This window comes from Sminthopsis crassicaudata, chromosome 1 (assembly GCF_048593235.1).
Source record: "Sminthopsis crassicaudata isolate SCR6 chromosome 1, ASM4859323v1, whole genome shotgun sequence".
Lineage (NCBI taxonomy): Eukaryota > Metazoa > Chordata > Mammalia > Dasyuromorphia > Dasyuridae > Sminthopsis > Sminthopsis crassicaudata.
The window spans coordinates 669,672,363-669,691,895 of record NC_133617.1 but is presented as its reverse complement, the minus strand read 5'-3'; the positions used below and the strand labels follow the sequence as shown (position 1 = coordinate 669,691,895).

The 19,533-nt window shown below is 34.4% G+C and overlaps 1 protein-coding gene across 8 annotated transcripts in view; it reads left to right on the top strand.

Moving 5' to 3' along the window:
* Positions 1–19,533, top strand: part of RHOA (ras homolog family member A) — a 58,467-nt gene that overhangs the window by 651 nt on the left and 38,283 nt on the right. For 7 of the 8 annotated variants that reach the window (XM_074263946.1, XM_074264470.1, XM_074264382.1 and 4 more), the window contains exon 2: positions 7,436–7,516. The exons of the other annotated variant lie outside the window; for it this stretch is intronic. The gene's annotated coding sequence lies outside the window, so the exon portion shown is untranslated. The remainder of the gene's footprint in view (positions 1–7,435; positions 7,517–19,533) is intronic. 8 annotated transcript variants of the gene reach the window in all.

Here is a 19,533-nt window from a genome sequence, read left to right as displayed (position 1 = left end):
AGCCGCCGAATGGGTGTGGGGCCGTCCGGGCTGCGGACTTGGTGGGAGCCGAGCCGAGCTGAGCCGTGCTCTCCCTTCCGCCCCCGCCCCGGGATTAGGGGAGAAGCGGTGACTCGCACCGACCCTTAGCTGCCTGGCCTCGGCGAGATCCACTCACTTGCCTACTTGGCTCCGTCCCCTTCCCCGTAGGCCACGGCCTGGTTCAAGCCTCCTCCTCCTCCCTCCCTCCCTTTCTCTCTTCCTCCCTTCCTTCCTCTTGGGGCACTTCCTCACACCGCCTCTTGGTTGTTTTCCTACCTGTTACTCGGCTGGCCTCGACTGAAGCGCTTTTCCGCGCCACCCGGCCCAGCCCCGAACTGAAGGGACCAGCCTTCGGCCTGATTCACTCAGAAAGAACCAGCCGGGTTGGGGAAAGCGCCCTGGAGGGTCGTGGGGGTGGGGGTGAGTTTACTTAGGGCTGGTTTAGTCCCACCCTCGCGGCTTTTTTTCTTTCTTTCTTTCTTTTTTTAAAGCAGCTTCCTCAGTCCTTAAAGTTGATCGGTGTTCCCCTAGCGTGGTCATCTCCAGAAACTTGCTTTCCTTCAGAACCCACTTGGGCTGCGGGATTTCTAGAGGGAGCAGATAGGGAATAGCTCCTGCAGATTGACTCCTTCGTGAGCACCTTCTGGTGTGCGAGCTTCTGGGTCCGTGGGAGGGGGCACAGGGTGGGGGCAGTACTCAACTCTGCCTGGGTGAAGCTTGGGTGTGTTCAGTGGAAGGTGTCCTCCTCAGCTAGTTCCTGAAATCCCACCATACTTTTTTCTCGAGACGGTTTATATAGGCCCTTCATATTATAAAATACTATCCATCTGTTAATTTTTGTTTTAAATTCAGTAACCTGAGAACTGAAGGAAATTGCCACGTTTATTAGAAACCTTCCAGGTTTGTTTGTTGCTTTTTTGTTTGTGCTTCCTTGTTTCTGCTGTGTGGCTGTCTGTGATTACAAACATTTTATATACTAATCCCATTATTTATTAATCTTTTTAGGCACTCCTTTTGGATTGAAATTAGAGCTAATCTTTAAAAATTATCCATAAAGTTTTTAACTTGTAAAAATAGCTTTTATTTTTAAATAGACCTTGTTAGGTTAGAGAGTGGAGTGATATTATCCTATTTCAGATATTACTTTAAATCAGAACCACCTGACACTCCTAAATTTTAGCTGGGCTAAAAAGTTGCTGGTTTTATTCTCAACACTTTTGTACCCTAAAGGTACACTACACAAATAAAGCATTATAACTACTTGAACCTCCCTAATGTATAAGATCGTACCTTTAAGGGAGAAATAAGAAAAGGAAGAATTTCCCCTCAACCTACAACTTGGAATCTTGCACATAGGTGCTGAATAAATGTTTGGCTTGAATGTGACACTAGAGTAGTGATTTTTGAGTCTTTGATTAAGCTTTTTAATACATTTTGCCTTTGTAGTTTTTTTTTTAATCAGCATTTTATGTATATTTCTGATGTGATTAGAACTTTTATTTTGAAAATTTATTATTGTATTAAAATATATTGTTATATACAAACCGAGACATTGTCTGGAGCCTGATGTTTTGGTATATGCATTTGTTAAACCTATATACATGTTCTTATACAGAGATGGTTACATTTTATATTTGAAGTAATAAAGTTTTCAAGCATAGTGCCCAGCAAAAACATAGTTGGAGCTTAACAAATGCTTGTTGATTGATATTAAAATGTTATTGATAACTTGAACTAAAAATATACTTATTGGGTAGCAAGCTATTTAAAGATCAATTTTCCTTATAAAGTTCATTTCTGAGGGTAATTACTTTCAAATGTATCCACTACCTTTTGTACAGTGCTTTTTTTTTTCTTTGAAATATGGTCCTTTATTTTAAAAAAAAAATAAAGTTCACCTTGAATTAATCTTTCAGCTTTTCTGTTCCCACATGTAGATTATGTGGAATGTTAGGGGAAGGAAAGCGGTTTGAATACAATAGGAATGGTCAGTGGCCCGTGTGTTCATATAATTTTTGATTTTAAAGAGACAGTAGAAATAATCTAGTCCAACTAAATTTCATAAATGAAGAAGTAGAGGAAGAATAAAAAGAAGGTAAACAGTATTCCAGCTAAACTGACTTGCTGTTGAAACCTACATTCCATAGCCAATCTCCCTGTCTTTTTTTAAAGCAGACTGTTCCTCATACATGAAATACCCTCCTAATTTCTGTCTCTTCAAACTCTTAGCTTCCTTCAAGGCTAAATTCTGGTGCTTACCTACTTAGCTTCTGTGCACCTAGTAGGAGTTTAATAGATGTTTGTTGAATTGAATTGCTCGAGGTTACAGAGTAACAAAATTTGGATTAGAGCCCAGGTCTCTTATTTCCTAGACTAGTATTCTTTCTAGTATACGGTATTAATGGCCTGTAATTTCTAAGAATCTGCAGAATTCAGTTGCCAAATGGAAATCACAATTCTTAAGCTTCCAAAGAATTGCCAAAGCAATCTTTTTCCCTCTGAATATGGATGGCAGCATGAGAGTAAGCGTAGCAGCTATCTATATCCAAAGCCAGCAAGGGCCTGGACTCAGCTCAAACATTTATTCTTCGAAGGTCTGGGCCATCGGAGTTCAAGCTTATGGTCCAAATCCTGTGTAACTTAGGAGGACCAGCTCAGGATATAATTCAAGAGGATCTGCTGTGTGCCAAGCAAGCACTATGAAAGTTGATGGGGAGACACAATCTAAAGAATTAAACAATCCCTTCTCAGAGGAAGATGTAAAATAAACACAAAGTATAATTGAAGGAGACAACACTAGCAGTTGGGTATCACCAAAAGCCTTCAAAGTGGTTCTTGAGGTTCATCTTGAAGGAAGAAGGAGAGGCCAAAGTGAGGAAGGGAAAGTACCTCCCAAACATGAGGAAGGGAGAGCAATTAAACAGATACTGCAAACGTCTTGGTGAGTGGTGATCAATAGGAGATGGTAGAGTTAGAAACTAGGGTCAGCTATGAGAGATGCGTACATAAAAATATCAAGACTTGGAAACTGATTGGATATGTAAGGTAAGGAGGGAGAACAAGGAGTGCAGAGGTTGCAGTCCTGGAAGGAAATTGGAAGTTTAGAAGAGAGGAGGATCATGATGTTTTTGATACACATTTGTGATGGCTCTGTAGCATTTGGTTTGATGGGGGCTAGGCACACAGCTAACATCAGAGGTGGAGTTTGAACCTCATTCCTCTTGCTCCCACTGAATCATGCCTCTTTATTGTGAGCAAGTAGTAAAGAGTGCCATGTTTGTTGTCGAAAGACATGGGTGATATGATAGCCCTGGGTGCCCCATTAGTTATGTGTTCTTGGGCAACTCATCTAACCTATTGAGTTGTTTCTTCATTAATAAACTCTGCATAATATGTCTACTACTTCTAGAGGTTTTCTATGAGAAAAGCACTAATCCGTTAAGTAGTACAAATCTTCTTATCCTCACTTTGTTGAAGTAATTGAGACTTAATGACATTAAGTGACTAGCTAATAGATGATGACTCTGCAACCCCAACTTCTTTACTTGCTATGGAGTAAATAGAAGTCAAGTGAAGTTTTTCAAGACTAAAGAAAACCACTCTGGTTGGCTTAGACTCAAATCTCAGGTATTTATTTGGTAATAATCAAATGAGCCTTATTCATATAGAGTTGACCCTTTGACTCTGAGCAGCTCTGGTTTTACATCAGTCATGGAAATAGCTGTGTGCTTATCAGCCTTTAGGAGGTTAATGAACCCTTTCATTAAAAAGTCAGATTCTACTTCTGAAGCATCTCAATGCAATACTCTGTACACAAAGATTCTAATTCATTTTTTTTTAGGTCATGAATCCCTTTAACAGTCTGGTGTAAAAAAAGTAGCCTATGGACCTCTTCTCAATGATTTTAAATGTATAAAGTAAAAATTACAGGGTTACAATCATTGAAATATAGTTAACAAAAGTTATTTTTAAAAGTTCATGGACCCCCAAGTTAAAGAAGCTTTCTCTAGGCCAACTTACATCCTACTACAACATCATACTCAGCAAGTGTTAGACTTTTGAAGGCCTCAATCCAAGAGGAACCTAAGGAGTACACTTTTGAGTGACCTTAATTGTAATTGAGTTTTTATTACCTATCTTAAGTTGCTTCTGAGTAGAGGTTAATTTCATTCTTGGCATTTGTGTCTATCTCCAGTGCCAAGAACAGAGAAGACCAGACATAATGAGTTCTTGTTTAGTGATTATATTAGGTCTACATCTGAGTACTTATAACTTTCATCCTGACTCTAGTGACTTCATGACAATTTTTCACATTGTGAAAAGATAGATAGCTATCACAGGTCCATCCCTCTACCCAAAGCCTTCTCTTTTCCAGATTAAAAACATCCTCTCTTTTTTTTTTTTTTAATGTTCTTGAAGACTTTGCATTCAGGGAACTTTTCTATGAAAATATGATGCATAGAATTGGATATAGTATATTCCAGGTGTAATCTGGCCAGGGTCACAGTACCAATGATATTGTTCAGAAGTAATTGACATTGCCTTTTTAAATGCAACAATCTAAGATCATATTAACTTTTTTGGCTGCTATATTACACTCTTGATTTGTTGCATTTATCTGCTAAAAACTCTAATTTTTTTTGTTTTCCATCAAACTGCAATTCCATCATTTTGTACTTGTGAAGATAAATTTTTAAACTCATGTGTTATATTTTACCTGTATACTTATTAAATTTGAGCCAGTTATACTTTGTGGTTTTGTGTCATGTATAAATTTGGTATGTGCATCATTATCTAAAACATCAGTAAGATTACCAAATAGCTTGAGGCAAAAGCCTGATTCCTCTGCTCAAAAAACCTCCAAGTTTGAAGTGAACCCATTAAGTATTTATTTATCCTGGAGTCCTACTTTTCACCCAATTTCTAATTCATTTTTATTGTATTGTATTGTCTAGCCCACATTCACCTATTTTATCCACAAGAATAGCACAAAGAAATTTTTTTTCCCCAAAATGTTAGGGAAGATTCTTTTCATCCCCAAATCTTCTCCTTTTCCCCCCAATATAGGAGCCTTAGCAAAAATTAAATTTTCTTGCTATACATATCTTGTTCATTGTGTTCCTTGAGCAACAGAGAAACTTTTTTTGTGTGTGTAACATTTTCCTCTGCAACATCTTTCCTGATCATGAATGAGTAAGAGAGTTTTTTGGTTTGATTTGGTTTCTAAATTTCCCCTCAATATAGCTATTTAATCATAGCCAAATTTTCCTTGTTACTTGAGTATCAAGTTATACAGAGAATATGTATATATAAGAGAGTCCTTACCTACTTCTTGAAAATAGGGTAGAAATACAACCTTGGAAGAGATTCCCTAAGATTTCTTATCAGGTTATAAGATCGTAGATTTAATGCTATGAGGAACTTTACAGAAGTCTTCTAGTCTAACTGTCTCATTTTACAAATGAAAAAACTGAGGCCCAGAGTAGTTAGGGTATATTGCCCAAGTAGTGACTGGAAGAACCAGTATTATTCACACCAGTCTTTTCAAAAACTCTACATCAAAGTCAGCAACTCCGTGAAATGGATAAAATGCTATTTAATTTTAGTTTTATCATAGTAGTTCTTAGAATCACAAAATTACAACTTCAGATCTAGAAGAGACTCTAGAATCATGGATTTAGGGCTGGAAGGGACCTCAATGATCATCAAATCTAACCCATTTGTTTTACAGTTGAGGAAATGAAGGCCCAGTGAGATTGTCTAGTTCAAATTAGTCTTTATAGAAAGGAAAACTAAAACTCAAATCAGATTAGTATTAATCTGTATTTGTAATTGAGGATGAATTTATATTTTAACTTTATAAATAATTTTTTTGGATTTCACATTTTTGAACTTAGTTATTTTTACTAGTAAATGAATAGTAAAAATAGTGTAAATGTAAAAAAAAATAAAAATATAAATGTAAATGAATAGCAAAAAGTAACTGATTAAATGTATGTTATGTATAACATATACTATTTTAAACCTGGAAGAGAGACTAAGATTAATAAGACATATTCCTTCCCTTTACTGTGCTTATGGCCTGCTATCTCTAAGAACAAATAAGCAACAAATAAACATTTGCTACTTTTTAGAATTTTACCCCCATAAATTGTTTTAAAGTCCACTCAATTATTTTTCCAGTTCTGTCTATATAAATAAGCTATCTTTATCTTATTGTCTCAATCTATCCTCTTTACTTATGTCTAGCTACATCTATGTTCTTAAAGTTCACCTACATGTACACAATTCTTTACAACTTCGTAATTCTAGCCATCTTAGTTTTGATCTTCTTAACTTTTTTATTAGAAACTAAATAAGCATGTTTATGTGTTTCTCTCACAAGGGTAAAACTCTTGCTGTTCCACTCTGGACATATTCAGCGTTAAGTGTTCTTGAGATAAGGAGGCATTTAAAGTTTCTAAATAGCAATTTAGTTGACATAATTGATTCCTTTTCCAAAATTTCATGCATATTTATGTACTTATAATTATAGTAGGTTTTTTACCCTATTTTTGTTTTGTCTCAGTTTCATGTGCTCTCCCCATTGAAATGTAGAACTACCCTGACTTACAGTAGTTAATCATCATATTTTGAGACACATACTTGGTTAATTACAGCTAGTCTGCAGTACAAAATGAGGTGTGAAAGTTAGTAATATGTTCTTTAGCGAATAACCAAAATAATGACTCTGTTCAAGCTTACTTCGGAGCTAGAATGATCTTTTAAGTTCAGTTGACTTGTAGGAAGCAAGAAAGCAAAAACATGCCTATCAGCAGTTTTTTTTTTTTTTAAGAATATAACATAAAATAAAGTTAACAGTAAATGATGTCCTTTTGGACTTACTACACAAGCTTCTTTGAAATTGTTCTAGCAAAGGTCTTTTGAATATGATGCCAATATTATTTTCTTTCGATTTAAGTCGCAGTGAGCCAAATAAATTTAGTTCTATGTCTAGAACTAGCATTTTCCTTAGAATGTCCCTGCAGGTCTCTGATGTTAGTAAAAAGTTGAGTTTTAGAGGGAATGTTGCTTAGGAAATAACAAATAACTAATTTTTTTTTTCCTTTAGATTCTTATTTAAAAGAGAAAAATTTACCACCCCATAAATTGTTTAGAAAACTATTACAAAATCTATAATGTTTATAGTAGTGTGTAGTTTACATAACATGAAATAGGCTGGGTGGTGTGTGTATGTATATATGTTGCAAATCTTAACATGTCTCAGAAATTAAATCTTGGACATCTGTCCCACATTGACCACTGGATTGCATTACATACCTCTTGGGGCAGGCGTATTTGGATTACTATACTTGGGTTTCCACATGCAAAATTATTAGATTTTAATTCTTAAATTTGTTTTACATTTCCATAGTGCCTTTCCTCTGAGAAGTTCAAGGTGCTTTAAAGAACCTATCTGCTATACAGGTCGTATTTCTCACAGCATCCCTGTGAGGTAGGTACATGCATCAGAAATTTGCTCTTTGCTTCTGTTTCCCTACAGGGCCAAGTAATAGAAGGTGCTAGGGAAATTGTAGGTATGTCACTGTCATTAACATTCCTTTATTCATTGGTGTCAGCCAATGCACTCTTTAAAAATGTTTTAAAATTTTTTATTGGTATCTTTATTTCCAAATCCTTCCCCTTCCCCCCATCACCAGAGAGTTACTCTGGATAACAGAAAAAAGAGGGTGGGGGAGTGGTAATAAAAGCAAAATGAACCACAATACTGATTTGGGCAGCATATGGTTTCACAATGATATTTTACCACCCCCTCACCCCCCACCCCCACCCCCACCCCCCCCCCCCCATTCTCCGAAGAAAGAGGGAGGTTTGTTTTCTCGTTCCTTTTTTGGGAATACTCACTCCCCTTTTATGGGGGGGGGGGGAGATCCATACATGATCATAAAAAGATAGCATTTGCCCTTTTTTGGTCTTTTTACTTATATAGTTGTAGTTCAAATTTCACTTTCACTCTTTACTCATAATTCTGCTTAATTCTTTTTTTTTCTAGTTCTCAGCATATTCTTTTCAACTTTCCCCTAATTTCCTTGCTATATTCTGTTCATAACTATAGCTCTTATATTTTTTAACACATCTTTATTTTTATTGAATTTTCTCAATGGCTTCATGAAACTTAATTCTACGTTAGCCACTTTAGAGCTTTCCTTCTCTTTTTTTCATTGTTTTGGTGTTTATCAGCTGATCTTCCTAACCTTTTGCTTATGCTATGACTGTTACTCTAGCATGATTAGCTATAAAGGAGAATGAAACAAAAACAAATAGACCAGGAACAAAAGGGATAAAGGAAGTAAAGTGTATCTTAGATGTTTGAACAGTGACTGGCATTAACATGGAGGTACAGAGAATATACATATAATTCAGTGAGTCTTCAGATATTCAGCAAGGTATTAAATGGAACACGAGAATAAATTTCTGAGTTTAGCTGAGTAGAAATAAAAACATCTTGGCCAGAATTTGTATTGATGTAATACTTAATACAACTTGCTTATTGCCTTTCATTGTGTCTGAAGGAATTGTATTTTCCTATATAATCAGAAATATTCTACTAGTAACTGTGTATGTGTGTGTATATATATATATATATATATATATATATATATATATATATATATATATACTTGCCCATATAATAATCCTTGATGCACCAGCATTCCTAATCTTTCTTGTATATTATACTGTTCTGATTTGTTCTCCTTAAAGCATTTTTTTTTTTTTATTTCATTTTTTTAAAATGCCCTTCCATGGGGTTTGGAGGGTGATCTTTTACCAAATATATATTTGTAAAATATGTACCCTATAGTTCGTTTGGTTAAGCATGACATTGAAATAATGGACTTAATCCTTATATGGAACAATTAACTTTTTAATTAACCATTTAAAAAAAGACAAAAACTGGGGCTGAAAAATATACTGTTAACCTTAAAGTACTGTTGTCCCTTGTTTTCTAAAGTTTTATTGATGTCTTTTGTTTTTATATCATATTCATTTCTGGATATCTCATTCCCCTGATTCCCAGGAAGCAAGATATTAAAGATGCTTAATTAATAAATAAATAAATAAGCCTTTTCAGCAAAATCAACTAATATAATGCCTATGTTTGACTGCATACATAAAATTCCATAACTAAAAGATCTTTTCATGAAAGAAGTGAGAAACATTTTTCAACTCTTCTCATAGGCAATGTTTTAACAAATTCATGCTGTTGCTAATGAGGATCTGAGCTTGACCCAACAACAGACCTAGGTATCACTATTGAAATGAACTAAGAAAATGCAACTGTGGGTAGCAAATACATATATGGCAAAAGTATAGCAAAATAGTGTTTTGTGTATTCTTGCTGTGGTGTTAATTGACCTGCAAAGTATTTTTAAAACACTTCTTGTAGGACAATTGGCTGTTCAAGGTCCTGGAAATGAAAACTCTTCTTTCAAGGAACTCCTTGTTCTATTAAACATCACTAACTAATGACTAACACGAAGCCTCCATTTTGCTAGGGCAGAAGTCATGCATAGATAGATAGGGCAGTGTGTATACATAGTTTATAGTATATATTTATTGGTGATGGTTAATAGCATCTTCCTATAAAGAGAACAATAATTGTTTTTAAGACTGCTTCTTCATTAATAAATAAAAATCTGGTTCTTCCTTTCATTAATGATGAAACTTTAGCTCCTTGTCTTTTTGTTACTATTTTTTAAAAAGTGAGTTTACTTTCCCCCACCCACCCACCCTATAGAATTTTTGGCTACTGTTAGTTTACTAGAGATGTTGTTGGTGCTTTCACTTAACTTTTTTTTTTAAGATGTGACAGTTCAGTGAAAAAGGTACTAGAATGAAATAGATGGTTTTGAGAGCAGGTTTTATTTCTGGCTAGCCAGTGATACGCCATGTGACCAATGACCAAGTTATTCAACCTACTTTAGGAAAAATTATCTGGGATGATATTACTTGTCCTTTCCCAAGCACTGAAGATACTCATATGATAACATTTTAATTTAAAAAATAATTTTTGAAAGCTCTTGTTTTTACAGTCTAAATTCACTCTATATCCCCCCTCCTACAAAAAGATAGGCACTTCTTTTTCCAATATTTCAAAGCAAAATATTCATGAATGTATAAACAAATGTAAAATTTGCTTTGTGATTGGTGGATTGATAGGTGTATCCACTGTTGTTAGCAAGCTTAAAATCCAGAATTTTTTTTTCTTTATTGTTTACATGAAGAGATAGGAGAATTTGTTCTGTCTTTCCCCCAACCCTCATTTATTTATCTCTTTAAAAAATAAAAAGATTGCTTATTAACTTTGAATTGCATATTTTCTTGTATTTTACCACCTTTTGTGGTGGTGATCCTGTCATATGTTAGAGGTTTACTGATTCCCTGTGATCACCTCTAAACTTCAGTAAGTGAGAAGGCTGGGCAATAGGGAGGAGAACTTTCTGGTAGTAAAGTATATTGAATTGAACCCAAAGTCAGAAAGATCTGGGTTTTTATCCAAATACTAGCTGTCATTGACTGTAGGCAAGTCATTTAAATTGTTTTCAGTTTCCTTTTCTGGAAAATAAAGTATAAAACGGCATCTACTTCACAAAGTTGTTGAAGATCAAATGAGAATTTAAAAGTGTTTTGCAAACCACAAAACATTATAGAAATAGCAGCTTCTGGTCCCTAATGTAATCACCACCTCTCTTTCTCTTTTCTGGAGTGGGGGGAGTAAGAGGAGTAGAATGAAAGGGAGGGACTACTGCCGAATTTTTTTGAGGTTTGCAGATATAAAGAATGTAATTTTTACAGGTATCAGCTCTCTCTTTTACCATAGAAGAAGAATGGGTTCTGGACCTTTGACTTAATTAGTATCTAGAACTCCCTCCATTAGTTGCATCCTTCCTTTGCAATTTGGTTTTAGAGAATTGCCTAGAGCCCATAAAACCATGGGTCTTGACCCAATGTAGAGTCTTGTAAATCAAATGTGGGGTAGAAACATTATAATTTTTTTTCTTTTTTCTTTTTCTGAGGCTGGGGTTAAGTGACTTGCCCAGGGTCACACAGCTAGGAAGTGTTAAGTGTCTGGGACCAGATTTGAACTCGGGTCCTCCTGAATTTAAGGCTGGTGCTCTATCCACTGCCCCACCTTGCTGCCCCCAACATTATGATTTATTATCAGTAAATGTTTGATTTGTATACTTCTATTTCTGGAATCATGTAAAAATTTCTCAGGCAAAAGGAGGTCAAAAGTGGAAAAAGTTTAAGAAGTCTAGAGTAATGAGAACTTAATTGATTGCTCCAGGTTCACAGAAATTATATGTCAGAGTTGTGATTTCAACCCTGGCCTTTCAACTGGCATATCCAAAGCACTATATAAAACGTACAGATAAATAAGACATTCTCCTTGCCTTCAGAGAGCTTAGACTTTAGTGGGAGAGAAGATTGACTGTTGGTTCAGTTCCTGGATATCTCCCTAAAAGGAAGTCTTTTTTTTTTTTTTTTTTTTTTTTTAACTTTTTAAGAATAGTATTTTAATTTCTCAAATAAATGCAAAGATAGTTTTCAGCATTCACCTTTTCAAAGCCTTGTGTTCCAAAATTTTCTCTCTATCTTCCCCTCCCACTCCCTTCCCAAGACAGTGAACAATCCAGTATAGATGTGTGCAAATCTTTTAAACATATTTTCATATTTGTCATGCTATGCAAGAGAAATCAGATCAAAAGTGGGGGGAAAAAAAACAAGCAAACAACAAAAAAAGGTGAAAATATTGTGCTTTGCTACATTCAATCAAGAAAATCTTAAAAAAAAAATAGATATATACTTTAAGGGGGGAAAAAAAAAGTCCTAACACAAATTTACTTGCCCAAGGTGATATAATAAGTAATTTTGAGGCTGAATTTGAACTCTAGTCTTCCTGACCTCAAACTGAGTACTCTGTTCATGACAACATCTAACTACCCAATCAGCTGCCTACTTATCATTTCTTGGTAATCTTTTTCAGTGGGATATATGTGAGAGATGACTTCAGAGCAACTGTAAATTCAGTGTTCAATCCTTGGATTAAAATTGACATAAAAATAGGCTGTATTTAAGTCTTAATACAAAGTCAATTTATGTGGACTATTTTCACACCAATATAATTATATAGGAGGTACAAAAATTGGTGAGATTACTGTCTAGAAAGTATTCACTTCCAAATAAGGAGAATAGAATCAAGGAAGACTTTATGGAAGAAATGGCTTTTGATCTGACCTTTGAGGGATGAGGATAGGGAAGACCGGAGGAAGGCACTCTAGTGTTTGGAAATAATATGAATGATATCATTGATTGTAATTCCATTTGTGTCATCTGTTGGCCTTCACATGTCCTCTGCAGTGTTTGTAAAACTACCTCAAAATTTCCATTTAATTTCTTTTGCCTGCCTATGATACATCAAAACCACGATGGGGAAAGTCAAGATGTGGAAGATATATTGTATAGACAATTTTTTCTGTTTTATCCTAATCTACTTGAAATCATTAATGTGTAGTTTCTCATCTCTATTCCCAGGTTACTGTTTAATTGAACTTCCTTTTATATCACTTTTGCTTTAAAGAAATGCAGAGACTAAAGATTAGCATTTTTAGATTGCCAATCTTTGCCCAGAAGTAGAGCCAGAAAAGGTTGGATAATGTAGAGCTATGATAGTGTTAGGTGTCTTTATGTTGGAAACAAGCTGTACAATTAGCTAACTATTCCTATGGATTTTGGGGTGTTACCTAGCTTCACAATCAAATATTCTGTTATTAAACCATGGGCCTTTTGGCTTGATGCTATAGTTCCTAAAGGGTTCCACGCCCCTACTTTGAAGAGTATTATCTCTAAATTTTTTATTGTGTTTTTTTAGATTGTCTTTGTCCTTTCCTTCTCTGGCCATCAGCTCACTCTTCTGTTTGCATCACAGCTTCCTTTTTTTTTCTCCCCCCCCCTTCCTCCACCTCCTTTCTCTCTCTTTCCCTTACCTGATATGTTGTGTCTAGGAAACTAGTTGACCAAGTTTCATTCACGCTAGTTAAAAACTGACCTAAGAGTCAATTTTAGGTAAGTCTTTGAGGAGGTTTTCTAAGTAAAATAGAAGAGATTTACAGCACAAACTTTGTGATATCCATCTGGCTGCTCAGGTATGGTTTTTGCTTCTTAGTTTTAGGAAATGTTTCAAAGAGTTTAAACTTGCTATTGAATAACTCTGGCTCTGTGAGGCATCCCTGAGAGTTAGAAAAAGTTTTCTCTGGAAGCAATCATTTTCTTTTCTACTTTTAGAAACAGTTAATCTTGCTGTAGAGCAGCTCTACTGGGACACTGACTTAAAAAAAAAAATAGAATGTATGTCAATGGAAATGAAGCTAAAACCAGGAGGAAATTTTTATTAAAAAAATAAAAGCAAATCAAAGTTATTTATTTTGTGTCTGGAGCACTATGTTAAACACTAAAGGATATAGGATTCTTAAGCTTTGGTTGCTATCAGAAAACTTTTAAAGACTCCTCCTAAATGTTCTGCAAGAGAGATCAATTAAAAATATCTGTAATATGTACAATTAAAGAAGTGTCAACCTGCTAATCACAGAACTGGAGCCACATTTAAATTAATTGGGAGGGGCAGCTAGGTGGCGCAGTGGATAGAGCAGGAGCCCTGAATTCAGGAGGACCCGAATTCAAATCTGGTCTCTGACACTTAACGTTGTGTGGCCCTGGGCAAGTCACTTAACCCTAGCCTCAGGGGAGAAAAATAAATTAATTGGGAAATGTTTAACAAAAAATACATAAAAATACAATGTGATATTAATTTCCAAGTCACTATGTGGCTACAAATAGGTTCTATTTGAATTTGATTCCACTACATTTAAAAATTCAACAGATACAAAATTTCACGTTATCTAAAAGACTAAAAACTCATCTGGACAAAGCTTTTCTTAAGCACTAAACTCAAAATACTTGCTCTATAAGTAGTCCTTGTCAAAACAATAAAATGCACTACAAGCCTTATAATGGGTAGTTTTCTTTAATGCAGTAGAATCAAATTCAAATAGAACCTATTTGTAGATTTTCTAATTTAATCATTATGAAATCCCAGAAACTTTAAAAAAAACAAAATGAACTATATATGATATTTCAGAAAACTTTTATCAAATAAAATTCCCATAATTAAGTAAACAGATCGATTTTCAGGAGCATAGAATCTTAGAGTTGAAAGAAACCTCAATTGTCAAAAATATATTTGAGTGGGAGTTGTCTTTACTTCATTCCTAGAAAGCTGTCTATCAGGATTCATTCGAATATCTTCAAAGGGGAATAATGAACTATCTCCTGAGAAAACTCCCCCAAAAGAATTATTTTTTTGTCAACTAGTTTTAGAATGCTTAAAAATCATTTTAAGAAAGCTTCCCAAATACTGAATTTTTGTTTGTTCAGACATCATTAAGTGATTTGTAATTATCTATTAGATATGTCTTCTGAGTTGAGTTTGTTTTTTGATTGTTTCTAGAAATGAGGATATTATCTGTATCTATGTATCATACAAACAAAAATTTGTATTATCAGCATTTTCTGAACTGATTTACTTCAGCTTATCCCTCTGGACAATATATCTTTATTTTCTGGTTCTTATTTGAACAATTTCAGTCTTCTTTAAAAATTCAAAATATTCAGAGAGCATGATTTTTGCATTCTTTTCTTTTTCTTTTTTTTTTTTTTTGAATTCTTTTTTAAAATTAATTTTATAATTATAATTTTTTGACAGTACATATGCATGAGTAATTTTTTTTACAGCATTATCCCTTGTATTCATTTTTCCAAATTTCCCCCTCCCTCCCTTAGATGACAGGCAATCCCCTACATATTAAATGTGTTACAGTATAAGCTAGATACAATATATGTGTGTAAATCCAATTTTCTTGTTGCACGGTAAGAATTGGATTCCGAAGGTATAAGTAACCTGTGTAGAAAGACAATAGTGCAAACAGTTTACATTCAATTCCCAGTGTTCCTTCTCTGGGTGTAGTTGTTTCTGTCCATCATTGGTCAACTGGAAGTGAATTGGATCTTCTCTATGTTGAAGATATCCACTTCATTCAGACTATGTCTTCAAAAAGTATGACAGGTGTGTAGTGGTATCTCAGAGTTGTCTTAATTTGCATTTCTCTGATCAGTAGTGACTTGGAACACTTTCATATGAGTGGATATAGTTTCAATTTCATCATCTGAAAATTGTCTATTCATATCCTTTGACCATTTATCAATTGGAGAATGGTTTGATTTCTTATAAATTAGAGTCAGTTCTCTACATATTTTGGAAATGAGACCTTTATCCGAACCTTTAAATATAAAAAATATTTTCCCAATTTGTTACTTCTCTTCTCATCTTGCTTGCATTAATTTTGTTTGTACAAAAGCTTTTTAATTTTATATAATCAAAGTCTTCTATTTTGTGATCAATAATGATCTCTAGTTCTCCTTTGGTCATAAATTCCTTCTTCCTCCACAGGTCTGAGAGGTAGACTATCCTATGTTCTTCTAGTCTATTTATGATCTCATTCTTTATACCTAAATCATGGACCCATTTTTGATTTTATCTTGGTATATGGTGTTAAGTGTGGGTCCATATCTAATTTCTGCCTTACTAATTTCCAGTTTTCCCAACAGTTTTTTTCAAATAATGAATTCTTATCCCAAATGTTGGTATCTTTGGGTTTGTCAAACACTAGATTGCTATAGTTATACCCTATTTTGTCCTGTGTACCTAATATGTTCCACTGATCGACTAGTCTATTTCTTAGCCAATACCAAATGGTTTTTGTGACTGCTGCTTTATAATATAGCTTTAGATCAGGTACAGGTAGACCACCTTCATCTGACTTTTTTTTCATTAATTCCCTTGCAATTCTCGACCTTTTATTCTTCCATATGAATTTTGTTGTTATTTTTTCTAGGTCATTAAAATAGTTTCTTGGGAGTCTGATTGGTATAGCACTAAATAAACAGATGAGTTTGGGGAGTATTGTCTTCTTTATTATATTGTCTTCTTTATTATATTCGCTCGGCCTATCCAAGAGCAATTAATGTCTTTCCAATTATTTAAATCTGACTTTATTTTTGTGGCAAGTGTTTTGTAATTTTGCTCATATAATTCCTGACTTTTCTTTGGTAGATGGATTCCCAAATATTTTATACTCTCGACATTTGTTTTGAATGGGATGTCTCTTTGTATCCCTTGCTATTGCATTTTGTTGGTGATGTATAAAAATGCTGAGGATTTATGTGGGTTTATTTTGTATCCAGAAACTTTGCTAAAGTTGTGAATTATTTCTAATAACTTTTTATTAGAATCTCTGGGGTTCTCTAAGTATACCATCATATCATCTGCAAAGAGTGATAAGTTTGATTTCCTTATTACCTACTCTTATTCCTTTAATCTCTTTCTCAACTCTTATTGCCGAGGCTAGCATTTCTAATACAATATTGAATAGTAATGGTGATAGTGGGCAACCTTGTTTCACTCCTGATCTTATTGGGAAAGGTTCCAGTTTATCTCCATTACATATTATACTTACTGACGGTCTTAAATATATGCTCCTGACTATTTTAAGAAATAGTCCATTTATTCCTATACTCTCAAGTGTTTTTAGTAGGAATGGATGTTGTATTTTATCAAATGCTTTTTCTGCATCTATTGAGATGATCATATGATTTTTTTAAATTTGATTATTAATATGGTCAATTATACTAATAGTTTTCCTAATATTAAACCAGCCCTGCATTCCTGGTATAAATCCTACTTGATCATAGTGTATTATCCTGGGAATGATTTTCTGAAGTCTTTTTGCTAATATCTTTTTTTAGCATTAGTATTCATTAAGGAGATTGGTCTATAGTTTTCTTTCTCAGTTTTCAACCTACCTGGTTTAGGTATCAGTACCATGTCTGTGTCATAAAAGGAATTTGGTAGGACTCCTTCATCCCCTATTTTTTCAAATAGTTTATATAACATTGGGGCTAATTGTTCTTTAAATGTTTGGTAGAATTCACATGTAAATCCATCTGGTTTCGTGTATTTACCCCTAACTTCTTGTTGAATGTAGTTTTTATTGCATTGTGATCTGAGAAGAAGACATTTACTATTTCTGCCTTCCCACATTTAATTTTGAGATCTTTATGTCCCAAAATATGACCAATTTTCATATAGGTTCCATGGACTGCTGAGAAAAAAGTATACTCCTTTCTATTACCATTCAGTTTTCTCCAAAGATCTATCATATCTAGTTTTTCTAATGATCTATTTACCTCTTTAATTTCTTTCTTATTTGTTTTGTGGTTTGATTTATCTAATTCTGAGAATGCAAGGTTGAGATCTCCCACTATTTTAGTTTTGCTGTCTATTTCTTCTTGCAACTCTCTTAACTTCTCCTTTAGGAAGTTAGATGCTATACCCCTAGGTGCATATATGTTTAGTATTGATATGGCTTAATTGTCTATGCTACCTTTTAGCAGGATATAATTTCCTTCCTTATCTCTTTTAATTAGATAAATTTCTGCTTTTGCTTGATCTGAGATAAGGATGGCTACCCCTGCTTTTTTGGCTTCACCTGAATGATAATAGATAATGCTCCAACCTTTTACCTTTACTTTGTATGTATCTCCCTGCTTTAAATATGTTTCCTGTAAACAATATATTGTAGGGTTAAGTCCCTTCCCCTTTCTTTTACCCTTCCCTTATTCCTCTTTTCCTTTTCCTTTTTCTTCTCCCCCCTTATAATGAGGTGAGAGAGAATTCTCTGAAAAACAAATATGTCAATTATTTCGTCTTTGAGCCTACTCTGATGAGAGTAAGATTCACACAATGTTTCTCCCCCTCTTAATTCCCTCCAATGTGGTAAATTTTCTATGCCTCTTCCTGGGATGTAGTTTCCCTTTTTTTAATCTCTCCTTTCCCTTTTTCTAATACTATCCCCTTCCTTTTACTACTTCCCCCCCCCTTTTTTTTTTGTTTTTTTTTGTTTTGTTTTGTTTAGGTTATGTCAGTAAAATCAAATTATCCATGTGGACTTTCTGTATATCCACAACAGAGATACAGTTCTCAAGAGTTCTTTTTACCTTTTTCTGCTTCTCTTGTGTCTTGTGGATGTACATTAAATCTTTTGTTTAAGTCTGGTTTTTTTCTTAGAAACAAATGGAATTCCTCTATTTCATTAAATGTCCATCTTCTTCCATGGAAGAAAATGCTAAACTTGGCTGGGTAGTTTATTCTTGGTTGCAGTCCTAGTTCTTTTTGCCTTTCGGAATATCAGGTTCCAGGGCCTTCGATCCTTTAATGTGGAGGCAGCCAGATCTTGAGTGACCCTTATTGTGGCACCTTGATATTTGAATTGTTTTTTCCTAGCTGCTTGCAATATTTTTTCCTTTGTTTGATAGTTCTGCAGCTTAGCCACAATGTTCCGTGGAGTTCTTTTTTTAGAATCTTTTTGAGAAGGTATTCGACGAATTCTTCTAATGCCTATTTTCCTTTCTGTTTCTATTATCTCTGGACAGTTCTCTTTGATGATTTCCTGTAAAATAGAATCTTGGTTCTTTTTTTCAGCATAATTTTCGGGAAGTCCAATGATCCTCAGATTATCTCTTTTAGATCTATTTTCCAGGTCTATAGATTTTCCCAGTAAGTATTTGACGTTATTCTCCAGCTTTTCATATTTTTTGTTTTGTTTGACTGATTTCTTGGTTTCTCAATGAATCATTCATTTCTATTTGTTCAGTCCAGATTTTTAATGAGTTATTTCTTCATTCACATTTTTTAGTTCTTTTTCTATATGTCCAATTGAGTTTTTAAATGAATTATTTTGCTCTGTTGAGTTTTTTCCCATTTCACTATGTGTGTGTGTGTGTGTGTGTGTGTGTGTGTGTGTGTGTGTGTGTGTGTGTGTATATATATATATTTTTTTTAAGTGAGTTATTTTCTTTTTCCAAATCACAAATCCTACTTGGGAATTTTTTATCTTTTCCAATTCAGAAATCCTACTTTCCTGTGATTTTTTTCTTTTTTTTAACCTTTTCTAATTCATAAATTTTGTTTCCCTGCACCTCCTGTGAATTCTTTATTTTTTTCCAACTCAAATTTCAGGACATTCTTATTCTCTATCATAGCTTCTCTTTCCTTTTCCCATTTTTCTTCAAACTCTCTTAACTTTTTAATAGTCTCTTCTAGGAGTGAGTTATGTCATGGGGGGCAGGTATCATTCCCCTTTAGGCTGTTATCTGGAGACTGTCTGCTGTTAGCCTCTTGGGGGGGGGTTGGATACCCATTCTTTCTCTGAATAGAAGGTGTCAATCATTCTCTTAAGTTTCTTACTCATTGTTAACACTCTGTGTGGGGTCTGCCCTTTAGGTAGAAAATTTATCAGCTTCCTCCCAGACGGGGATAGGTTGTCTGGACTAAGA